Source organism: Crocuta crocuta, unplaced genomic scaffold (assembly GCF_008692635.1).
Source record: "Crocuta crocuta isolate KB4526 unplaced genomic scaffold, BGI_CrCroc_1.0 scaffold587, whole genome shotgun sequence".
Lineage (NCBI taxonomy): Eukaryota > Metazoa > Chordata > Mammalia > Carnivora > Hyaenidae > Crocuta > Crocuta crocuta.
The window spans coordinates 2,346,670-2,359,792 of record NW_027532403.1 but is presented as its reverse complement, the minus strand read 5'-3'; positions in this window follow the sequence as shown (position 1 = coordinate 2,359,792).

Below are 13,123 nucleotides of genomic sequence, written 5' to 3'. Positions count from 1 at the left end.
GCTGCTGGTCCATGACCCACTCTTTGAGTAGCAAGGTTCCAAAGGGCATCTTTTCAATTACATTTGAATGTCCATTGAGGAAAGAACTGCCCTGCCCGGATGATAAGGGAACTACTTAGCAGCTGCTGTGTAGTCCTGGCCAGTCCCACTCCTGTTGATGTGGTACAGATAAAACTGGGCCTGGCATTACCCTGGATTTCTACAGCAGCAGTACTTTCTTACGCCTAGATGCTGAACCCACTCCTACCAGGTTAATGGGTACCCCATGTTGGCACTGATCATCTCACCACATATTCCACAGAGTATCCATTTGGGTCATCATTTTTCCTCTTGCTGATTATTGTAGAAAAATGATGTATTAGCTCAGGCTGTCATAAGAAAATGCCATAGACTGGGTGGCTTGAATAAGAGAAATTTATTTCTCACACTTCTGGGGGCTTGAAGCCCAAGCTCAGGGTGGCAACATGGGAAGGCTCTGGTGAGAGCTCTCTTCCTGGCTTGTGGAACCAGTTTTCTCTCTATGTCCTCACATGACAGGGAGAGAGAGCTCTCTGGCATCTCTTTGCATAAGGACATTCAGTTTTATCAGATCAGATCTCCACCCTTATCTCATTTAACCTTAATGACCTTATTAAAGGCCTTTCTCCAATACGGTTGAATGGGGGTTAGTGCTTCAACATATAAATTTGGAGTGGGGGCACAATTCAGTTCATAATAAATGACATTTTCATAAAGGCATGAGTTCACTGTTTGCCCTTCAGAATTGTCCCTATATTCAAGTCATTTGTTTCAATTCACTGTATATATAATTATTATGAGTTTCTATTCTTAAACCTCTTTTATTTTAAATTCTAATTCTAAATTTTTTAAATGTTTTATTTATTTTTGAGAGAGAGATAGTGACAGCATGAGCAGGGGAGGATCAGAGAGAGAGGGAGTCACAGAATCTGACACAGGCTCCAGGCTCTGAGCTGTCAGCACAGAGCCCAATGTGGGGCTCGAACTCACAGACTGTGAGATCATGACCTGAGCCAAAGTTAGACGCTTAACTGACTGAGCCATCCAGGCGCCCCTTAAATTCTAATTCTAAATACTGTCAAAATTTTCACTGCTTTTTCACTGACATAAATGTTGAGATTAGGGACATGTAGGTGGCTCAGTTGGTTAAGCATCTGACTCTTGGTTTCGGCTCAGATCATGATCTCACTGTTGGTGGGATTGAGCCCCTGCATCTGGCTGTGTGCTGACATCGTGGAGCCTGCTTGGGATTCTCTCTCCTTCTCTCTCTGCCCCTCCTCTGCTTGTGCTCACTGTCTTTCTTTTTCATTTTAATTTTTTAAATGTTTATTTTTCAGAGAGAGAGAGAGCATGAGCAGGGGAGGGGCAGAGACAGAGGGAGACACAGAATCTGAAGCAGGCTCCAGGCTCTGAGCTGTCAGCACAGAGCCTGATACAGGGCTTGAACCAATGAACTGCAGGATCATGATGTGAGCTGAAGTCGGATGCAATATACTTTAAAAATGTAAACTCTGGGCACCTGGGTGGCTCAGTCAATTGAGTGTCTGAGTCTTGGTTTTGGTTCAGGATCTCTCAGTTTGTGGGATGGAGCCCCAGGTCAGGCTCTGTGAGAGCCTGCTTGGGACTCTCTCTCTCCCTCTCTTTCTGCTCCCTCCCCTGCTCACATGCTCTCTTTCAAAATAAACACTTGTAAAATTAAAAAATAAAAATGTAAACTCATTATAGGTTCCGAATTAATAAGAAGATGACCTAGATCAGAATTTCCCAACCAAAGTACCAGGGCAAGCTGTGGGCTGCGATACATTAGAAGATGTGCCAAATATGAAGCCTCCTCAGACACTGGGACACCTGAGGGGGCCTTCAGGTGATCCCCAGCCTAGTCTCCTTTGGCCGCAACTTCCTTGTGTGTTTACCCCACAGAAATATTCTTATTTTCTAGCTGGGCTAGACCATGAAGAGGCTGTGAAGTGTGACCCTATGCTAAAATTACTGTGCGCGTCCTTGAGTGCCATCTGCTGGAAGCAGGCAAAATTGATACAGTGTTGCTTCAGAGGTATATTTTTATTTACGAAGCTGTGTAAGTTAAAACATCATAAGAACGGGTGTTCCTTTCCTTTCTTTCTTTTTTTTAAAGTTTATTTATTTATTTTAAGGGAGAATGCAAGCGGGGGAGGAGCAGAGGGAGACAGAATTCCAAGCAGGCTCCACACTGTCACCACGGAGCCTGACGTGGGGCATGAACTCATGAAACTGTGAGATCATGACCTGAGCTGGAACCAAGAGTCAGATGCTTAACCGACTGAGCTGCCCAGGCATCCTCAGGGGTGTTTCTATATTACAGATTTAGTTAATTTTTTTTTCTAGTTGAAAGGAAAAACCTCAATTACATTAAAAAAATCAATTGTGTGAATACAATTCTCTTCAAAACATGCCAGATTAAAAATTTCACACATACTAATTCAGTTAGGACACACTTTTGAAAAATCACCATGATGGCAAGGTTTCTAAGAAGCTTGACAAATAAAAAAATGTGCATGAATATGGGAGGAGGGGGTGGACTAGAGAAGATAAATCCATGGGAAAATGGGAAACTTCCTAAAATATTAGAAAGCTTTCTTCAGAAGAGTGCTAAGTCTTTGCTTCAGTTGTCAGGCCAAGGACAAATGAGTCGAATTTTGATATGTGAGATATGTTGAATCAGTAATCTGGGAACCCTGGAGAAGGTATCTCCGTAATGGGAGAGAAATTCAACAACACATGCCCTACACTTACTCCCAACTCCTGCTTCCCTCACCTGTCATTGTATTTGTCACTTAGATTTCATCTAGTTTGATATTTCCAGTAATTACAAAATATTTTATTAATATCCCTAAAGTCTTTAAAATCATACCCAAGTAAAATTCCAATAAAATTTAAATCTCTATCGCGGGCTGAATTGAGTCCCCTCATAATTCATATATCAGGGAGTGGGAATTCTTGCCCCCTTCAAGGGTCCTTCTAACTGGACTAAAATTCAGATTGGCATGAAGCAGATTCACAGGAGAAAATCTAATTAAATAGCATATGTACAAGGAAATCATACAGGCATGGAAATTCCAAAGACAGGCAAAATGAGATATATATGTCATTCTGAACCAAGGAGAAAGCAGTAGGGGTCTGGGACTTCAGAGAAAAGGAATGTTATTCACAGGGTGATAATAAGAGCAGATGTTTGGTAATTAGATGATTGCCCTGCCATGCAGATGAGTCAGTTGGATAAAAGTTATCTTTGCTAATAACTCATATTCTGGAAAGGTTCTCCAATACAGATTCTTCTATGTAGTTAAGGGTAGAGCAAAAGTTTCTCCTGGGCCCACAAGCTCTCCATTGCTTTGGCTTAGAATAATGTGCTTGTCAAAGAGGCACATTCTCAAGGGGTCTTTTCCAAAACCCTTCAAATCCTAACCACTAATAACTCAGAATGTTACTGTATTTGGAGATAGAACATTTAAAGAGGTAATTAAGGTAAAACGAGGTCATATGGATGGGCCCTAATCTAATATGACTGGTGTTTTTGTTTTTTTATTATTATTTTTTAATATTTTTTAAAATTNCGACTGGTGTTTTTAAAAGAAGAAATAAGGACACAGATTTGTGTGCCCAGAGGAAAGACTATGTGAGGACAGAGAGAAGGCAACCATCTGTAAGCCCCAGAGAGAGGCCTTAGTAGAAACCAAGCCTGTTGAACCCTTCCTTGAACTTCAAGCCTTTAGAAGTGTGAGAAAAGAAATTTCTATTATTTAAAACACCCAGTCTGGGGTATTTTGTTATGGTGGCCCTAGCAAGCTAGTACAATGTTCTTCCTGTGGGATCTTTTTCCTCTGTATTCTGTTCAAGGATTGAAGTAGATTTTCTTTGTTTTCTTGGTGCATAATTTCTTCCTAAAAGGTTTTTTCTTATAACACCTTTCCTTTTCACTAATGAAGAGTAAAAATCAAGTAGATTCCTAAACACAGTTGCTATGGAATAGACTAAAATAAATCCTTATCACGTTCCCGCAAACGTATATGAAATTATGAGGTTTAAGCTACAGGAAAGTTGGTATGGGAGACGGTTATTTTAAATAGGAATTTCTCCCATAAGGTTTTCTTTCTAGACACAACAGCGTGGGCAATGTTATTCCTCCGAAATTCTCTGAGAACATTTCTCTTAAAAACATTAAGGGAGCACCTGGCTGGCTCAGTTGGTTGAGCGTCTGACTCTTGACTTTGGCTCAGGGTCATGATCTCACAGTTCATGAGTTCAAGCCCCACAGCAGGCTCTATGCTGGCAGGGTGGAGCCTGCTTGGAATTCTCTCTCTTCTTCTCTCTGTGTCCCTCCCTGGCTTGCTTTCTCTCTCTCTCAAAATAAATAAAAATAAACTTAAAAAAAAAAAGAGAGAGAAACATTCAGGAGGAGAGAAATAGACATTATAAGGGATGCTACATGCTTTTCACCAAGAAGTGATCTGAGAGGCTATCCTCTGTGTGGCAGCTGCAGGAATTTATGGGTTCTCACTTTTATACCACATGGGAAGGAGGTAGTGAGCAAAGTAGAAGCAAACCTGAGAGAACAGCTTGGAAGGATTTAGGGATTGAAAGAGGAAAGGAATTTTAACTGTCATGAGTAGTGAGGAAACATATGTAGAGGTATTGTAGGAAGCCATACTTCCTTTTTTCCTTTCCCTGTGAAAGACTTCTGTATTACATCTTTAAGAAAACCTACTACAGGTCTTTATTTTTATTAAAATGAGTCCCATTATCTTTGAATGAGATTCTCCCTAGAAACTGGATTCTGTTTGTAGGTTACACAAACTTCTTCCAAAGACATCTCTAGGCCCAGCTGTTCTCATTCCCTGGATCTAGGAAATTTCTGATACATGAGTAAAGTGAGGAGTTCCTGTCTACTTTCTGAGAGTTAGAACAAAGAGTTCTTACTTTGTTCTTCATGAAACTCCAGTAGAGCTATAAGTTGTATAGCTGAAACCAGGTCATATAATCCATGTACTTTATCACTAAGGCAGAGAATGTCAGCATGTCTGGTATCTATTAGTTTCCTCCCTAGCTGAAGTTTGGAAAATATGTGTTTTGAGACACACTCTGGGCTTAGGAAACATTTCTTTTTTGCATTTGCATGTGTGTGTATGTGTATGTGTATATATTATGTTGTTATTATAATCAGCCAATTAGGGAAAAGCAACACAAATGTTCAATGGCTGCAAATACATGAGTTCTTTATAGATACAAAATGTAGACATTTTGTTAGTTAATTAGCATGTATGTAAACAAAAAGCATAGCCATAATTTTGTCCCATGATCTTTGGGCACAAATTATAAGAACTGTACACAAATCACTCTAATTAGTAAGCCACATGTTCACTTTTAAAATAAGGTAAAAGTTGGAAATAGAAATAATAATTATTGCTATTTTGGGGCAGCAACTATTCCCTAGGCATTGCTTTAGGTATGCTAATATATTAATTTCACAACATAGCAGACACTAAAAAAAAACTATAAACAAGAAGCTGAAACTCAAAGAATTAAGAAACTCACCCCAAGACCACAATTATCTCAATAATTTAGTGAGTGGGATAAGCAATGGGGAGGTCACAGAGGAAGAAGGAGGGTTGCCTGAAAGACTCTAGAATCCAAGTACAAACATAGTTGATCCAGAGCAAGAGATTTCAAGCATATTGAGGAAATCCTCTTCCAGTTCCTCCTCAGTCAAGAAGGTTCAATAAGCAGATTACTAAGAACTTAAAAAAATATGTTGGCAAACTTTACCCAGGTACTGGTACCATTTTGTTTCATTAAAAAAAAAAAATCACCAGAAAATGTAATCTGCTTAGCTCACTTAAAAACCTAAAAACATTCTGTCATTAGCTTATGTTTTATTTTTTTTTGAGAGAGAGAAAGAGCAAGAGAGAGTGTGAGCCAGGAAGGGCAGAGAGAAAAGAGGGAGACAATCCGAGGCAGGTTCCACACCCAGCTTGGATCCCTACTAGGGCTCAGTCACAACTGTGAGATCATGACTCGGGGCAAAATCCAGAATCCGAAGCTTCACTTACTGTGTCACTCAGGCGCCTCTAAATTTTTTTTAATTGGGCTTTTTTATTTTTTTATTTATTTCTAGGAGAGAGAGAGAGAGAGACAGCGTGAGCAGGGGAGGGTCAGAGAGAGAGGGAGTCACAGACCGAAACAGGCTCCAGGCTCCGAGCTGGCAGTCAGCACAGAGCCCATCGCGGGGCTCGAACCCACGAACCGCGAGATCATGACCTAAGCGAAAGTCGGACGCTTAACCGACTAAGCCACCCAGGCGCCCCTTAATTGGGCTCTTTTAAAAGCCCAACTTGTGATCTGTAAACTGTAACAGGTCTTTTCCATTTAACAATTAAGTTTCAAAACTAATTAGAAAGTTCTACCTCTCCCTCCTAGATTACCAGTTTTCTGTTTTGTGGCATAAAGCATCAGTGGGCTTCCATCGCCATCTGGTGGACAATGTGTAGTCATGCTCCGACTTGAGAAGACGGCAAGTCGTGAGGAGGAGTGTGATTAATGAGAAGAGTTTTTTATAATAGTGCAATTAATCTGAAAGGAATGCATGGGAATATAATAACTCCATAAATAAAGATAGTTTATTTCTTGGTAATTTTAAAGGGGGGATCACTTTTAGGTGTTGGATCACAAACTAGGATGATGGGGAACCAAAGTAATGAAAATCATCTTTAATCACACTCCACAGTATGTATCACTTCATAACTACTTCCAGCACCACGGACCAACTTCAATAAGATGTTTACTCAGCATTGTCATTTCAGAGGACAGGACGTTCTCTATCTACATCCATTTTATTTCTATAATCCCACTTCTCTTACACCTAAAATCTCAACATTAAGGATCTACTCTTTTTTGAAAAGATTATTCTATTTTCTTTAATTTAAAAAAATATTTTCATTTTTAAAAAGTTTATTTATTTATTTTGAGAGAGAGAGAGGAGGAGTGCCCACAAGTAGGAGAGGGACAAAGTGTGTGTGTGTGTGTGGGGAGAGAGAGAGAGAGAGAGAGAGAGGCGTTCAGAACAGGAGATATGTTAAACTACTATGGAAAGATATAAAGGTTAAATAGGATTAAGTGGAAATGGAATAAAAAAGAGAATGTCATGGAGGAAACCGCCAAGTACAAAAACCTGGTATTGAGACCATTCTCTTAGCAGCATTAGATTCTGTTTTTCGTCCTGGCTGCTGCCCGGCTCTTTCTCTGTGTTCTCAGTCCCGAGTTCCCTCTCCTTCTCTTTCCTCACTTTCTCGCTAGCAGTGTTTTAAGGAACAAATATCTTGCGACCCGAGCTGCTGTCACCAGCAGAGGCCTGTGTCCTACATCACTTTCCTGGGTCCCCTGGTGCCTTCCAGCATTTGCACAGCAGGCTGACGGCTCCTGTGGAAGCCAACCTCCTACCTTTGGAGGTTTCGGTCTCAGCCTTGGTGGGAGAGATGCTTCTAGATTTTGAAATTTCCTTCCTTGTTCACTCTCCATTGGCTGTAGCTCCTCTGCAGCTCTTATTTCTGTACCCCTCAGAGAACTTAGAATCTCTGTTAGCAGTTCACCATTTCATTGCTTCCCGATTGTTGATGCTAAACATTCCTGTTAAAATAACCAATGTGTTTTTTTGTCTCCTGATCAGAGCTTCATTGATTTGACGAGGCAGTGGGAGAAGTCGAGAATGACTCCACAAAAAACCCAAACCACAACGTAAAAGAATTCAATGATGCGACTTCACGAAAATGAAAGACTTTGTTCTCTGAAAGACACCATGAAGGAAATGAAAAGGCAGTCAGTGGAGTGGGAAATGTTTGCAATACATAAATCTGACAAAAAAGAAAGAAAACCCCTTGTATACAGAATACAATAAAGTATCTCAAAAATAAGAAGATGGCATTGGTTTGCTTGGGCCACTGTAGCAAAATACCACAGCCATTTCTGTGGCTTAAACCACAGAAATTTCTTTTCTTACAATTTTGGAGACTGGTATTACAAGACCCAGGTGCAGGTTTAATTTCTTCTGAGTTCTCTCTCTTTGGCTTGCAGATGGTACCTTCTCTGTGGCCTCACCCTGTCTTTCCTCTGTGTGCACACATGTCTGTGTTCAAATCTCCTCTTCTTTGTTTTTTTTAAATATTGTTAAATGTTTATTTATTTTTGAGAGAAGGAGAAAGAAAGAGAGTGTGAGTTGGGGAGGAGCAGAGAGAGGAGGACACAGAATCTAAAGCAGGCTCCAAGCTCCAAGCTGTCAGCACAGATCACAAACTGCTGAGATCATGACCTGAGCTGAAGTTGATGCTTAACTGACTGAGCCACCCACGCACCTCACCCAAATCTTCTTATAAAGACCATTGAGACACTTGCAGATGGTTTGTGTGGCCGGAGCATTCTCTCCATTGCAATAGTTCCTTTCTCTGATTGCAAGAATACTTTTATATATAGTCTCTCCTTAGCTATGTCCAGATTTGTTTCTATTTGACATCTCTTTCCTGCCTACTGTGTGGTCAGCAGTGGCACAATCCAGCAGGAAACATGCCAATTGCAAGCTAATAAGGAATGTTGTTATCCAGGGCCTCTTACATAATTTTTTGGGACCACTGCAAATGAAAATGCAGCGTATCTCATTCAAACAGCAGAAAAGTACCATTAAAGATATTAATACAGGTTTTGTCTTTTCTTCAAACTGTCTCTCTCAATTTGTTATGATGCCTTTTATTATTTCATGCCTTTTTAAATAAAGAAAAGATAATTTTTTTAATGTTTGTTTATTTTTGAGAGAGAGAGAGAGAGAGCACAAGCAGGGAGGGACAGAGAGAGAGAGAGAGAAGGTAACACAGAATCCACAGCAGGCTCCAGACTCTGAGCTGTCAGCACTGAGACTGACACGGGGCTTGAATCCATGAACTGTGAGATAATAAACTGAGCAGAAGTCGGACTCTTAACCGACTGAGACACCCAGGTGCCCCGTTTTATTTATTGGCATGTGCTTTACCATTTATCTCTATATTGTGCAATACCAGTTTAAATGCAAATGTAGAAGCGTTTTTACTTCTTACTTATACATGCATATGCATTTGATCCTACTAGGAGAGTGGAAATGCTGCATAAAACTAACTCAACTCTTTTTTGCACTTATTTATACATGCACAGCCTACCAATACTCTCTAGAACATTCCAGGTTTCTGATGAATAAAGAAGGACTAAAAGGAAAAGAAGCTTTGGGTTCTCCTATATTTCCCTCTCCTTCTGTGTCATCATTTTTGGCGTAAGTTGTTGGGTGATATCAGGAACTTGTGTGAATAAGAAAAGACGTGGTAGCGTTCCTAGGTCCTATTGCCTAGAACGCCATTGTCTTCTTTCTGCATTCTGCATTCAAAGCAAGTTCTTGTTTGAATGAAAAGTGTGGCTTCTTGGGAGGTGTTAGGTCTCCACTCACCCTTCTCCATTCAATTATAGACCCAACAGGCTTACGTTTGTCCTGGCTTTGAGTCCAGATGAAATTCCATCTCCTCCACTGTCACCACCAGCGTAGGGCAAGCTGTGGTCTCATCACTTGGAATGATGTAATCTGCTGACTAGTCCATCTGCATCCCTTCTTGTTCCTGTAATCCATTTTACACACTGCAGCCAGAGCCATCTTCTCCACACCACATTTGATTATATTCTTCCTCCACTAAAAAAACCCTTTAATGCTTGGGGAATAATGACAGATATGGTCCACAGACTCCTGCAGATTTTGCTCTTACACTTCCTTCTGGTTTCAGTCTGCAGCATGCTCCCTATGAATGCTCCGTTCCTGTTTAGTGACCTTGTAGCTCCTTGATCAGCCCATTCCTTTTGATCTTTTCCTAGAGAACTCTTCCCCATCTGTAGCCCAGACCCTCTCTCACCTAATTAAACCTCACTCATCCTTCACATTAAAGTTCCAATGTCCCTTCTTCAAGGAAGCCGTCTCTTATCTCTGACAAATTCTAATCTTGTAATGTTCTTTCATAGAACCATCTGCTTCTCCTTTGCAGCACTCAATACAATTGCAATTTTATATTTATTTTTATGGTTATTTGATTACTATCTATCTTTTCTAGTGTATAAATGAAGGAAAGAGAAGAAAGAGAAGAAACCTCTTTTCTGCATATCTTTTTTTGGTTTGTTTTCATAACATCTATCAGTAGGTGGTGATTATTTTCTCATGAGATTACCTGAATAATGTGTCTTCCATAAAGACCTTATCTGTTTTGTCTACTGTTGTTCTGTCCACCCTACCTGTACTGAGAAGTTTTCCTGATACACGATAAAGAACTTAGCAATTAATCATTGGATGAACAACAGCAAAATGAACAGACCTTTCCTTTGAAATTCCAAAGAATTGCTGATTTCAATGAGTGCTTACATAGGATTGCAAATATGATTATTTGCAATAGTAACTACTGTCCTGAGTCTGAACATCTGAACACTCCTACCTTTTTCCTTTGCTTGCAATTTTACCTTAGTCTCTTTGAAAATCTCAGTTGCAGAATGGGTACAATCCTCTGGTCCTTTGAGGTGAGGAATTAAAGGATTCACTGTATCTTGTTTCGTTGCATTATTGGGTTCATCAGTGTGTCTGTCTTCTTGTCCATTACCTGTGGGCCCCTTCCTTTTGCATCTGTCACTGATGTGGTCTTTGTTGATACCCCCTCCTCTTTTCTTTTTTGGCCAGTCTTACAGTGTTCCCAACATCTGTTATGGTTTAAAGGGACTCTTGCCTGGAAATAGAAGTTCTTTCCAGGCCACAGTATAAATTTCTAGTAAAAGCAAATGAATGAATATATAGCAAGAAACAACATTTCACAAGGAAGTTGCCCGGAAAGTGGACTGTTGTAGTAAAAAGAGGCATTTGCCTGTTATTTCGTCCCAGTAGCCTGGTCATTCCGACCCGATCAGGGCTTCGCATCACATTGTGTGGTTTGCTGCTCTATCCTCAGCAGACTGTGTGGATTACAGTATGTACATTGGCACTTGTTATGCAGCAAGTGCAAACAGCTGGGTTTCTTGCCGTTCATCCAGTGCCAAGATATTATTCCTCATAAGACCTTTTAACTGCTTTTGCAGTTAGTAACATCAGTGACTGGGAAATCAAACATTTTATCTAGTGGTTTGTTAACTAAATGCTATTTTCCAGATGTTTTCTAGAGCTGTTCTTCAGATGTTGATTTGTGGTGGCGTTGATATTTTCTTTCTATAGCATTTTATTATTTTTGAGCAGTGATATTTAATTTGGTTAGGGGAAATGTCTTTTCCAAACCCTTTCTTTCTGATGACACACAGTTATTTTGTGCCTCATGTTAATCCCACAAACTACAGGACTTGGACTGATTATAGACATGACTAGACAATTGAAGCGTTGGAAGAGCTGTTGCGCCAGACTTTTACTTCTGTCGAAGCTACCAGAGACACCGATAGATTATAGGCCTAGGGGATTTTAGGGCTGGGGGGGATTATTTACTCAGATCCCCTCTCTATTCACAAACGTAACTGGAACTCACTGGCGCTAACTGATTTTGCTCTGGGCCACACAGCTCGTGGTAAAATCAGAACTAGAAGCTAGGTCTCCTAGATACAGGGGAGGGGAAACCTTTTCCCTATTTCTTCTCACCGAGGCACATATGTGGATTTGTTTGGCTCATTGAGTAGCCAAGGGCTGCATTCATTGGCAGAGAGGTTTCTTGACAACATTTTGAAGAGACCGGACAAACTCCCACTGCCAGTCCACAGGAAACATCACTTTCACTGCTGGCTCTCTCTTCTTACAGGCTTGCACTGAGGTATGACCCAGATGGAATTACTCTAGTGCAAAGCCATTTTGCCAGGAATCGTTTCGATGTCTCTACTCCAATCCCTCCTTTCTCGCCACAAGCTCTCTCCCACCGCACAAACCCACTAAGGGCCTCTTAAAGCTTTGTGATCATCTGTTTCTCCATCCATGCTGAGAGAGGGAGGGAAAAGAATCGGTTCGGTATGCTGTGAGGCAGAAAAGTTTTGAGAGTTTGACGGGAGTTCATAAATAACTCAGAGTAGTTGTTGCAGACAATGGGAAGTATATATGGGAAACAGCATCATAAAAAAATGTATTCTTTGAAAATGAAGGATGACAGCGTACAGTCCAAACCCCCCAAAAGCTTAACAGAAATTCTCATAAAACTGTAGGTAGGCTTACATTATATTACACAAGTTTTTAAACTCTGGATCTGGGCCGAAAGCATCACCTGCTTTAGGTCTTCAAATAGACACTTGAGCTACAGAATAATACAATTGACCAGCAAACCACTTTCAGATTTGGTTGTAATCTATGGACTGTCAACTTGGGGGTAACTGGTAAAGTAATTTTTGGTCTCTTTTTGTCTGTTTTAGTTTGTTTTGTTTCTCTGCAGCTAGCTTTACAAGAGAAATTGAAACACAGCTGCTGCCCTGTAAATCCACAAAGTGAAATAAGCACTGTCCAGTGAAGAACAAGGCTCCCAGAATAGCTCCGCTAGCAATCCTGCTTACTTCCTTTACTGGAATCCTTCCTTGTGGGCTCAAAGTTGAGTCATGCACGGGGGGCAGTGGAACTTGATTCAAAGGCACAATAGGGCAGAAGGGAAGCTATAACTTGCTGTTGGGAATTGGATCCAATGCATCAACAAAAGCAGAGAAGTCCTGGAATACCAGCTACAAAATCAGAGTCAAACTTACCCCTTTGAGAATATACCTGATGACTCTTATTTGATTCTGTCAGCTTCTACTCTTTGTGGTTCATTCAGCATGTATGAATTTAGATTTGTTCATACTATTGTCCGGAAGAGGGGTCAGTAGACTGGGGCTGTCCAGTCTGGCATCACCTGAAAGGGGTTCTCTCCCTGGCAGGCGAGACTTCACTGCACTGCTGTACAAGGGCCTCTTGTCCAAATGCCTGACTCACCAACCCAAGCCCCTTCACATTCTTCCACCTCCCCTTTGGCTTCTAACATTGATGCCTTTCCGGGGCTTGGGGGTCCTCACTCTATTCCTTCAGCTCAATGCTTAAAAA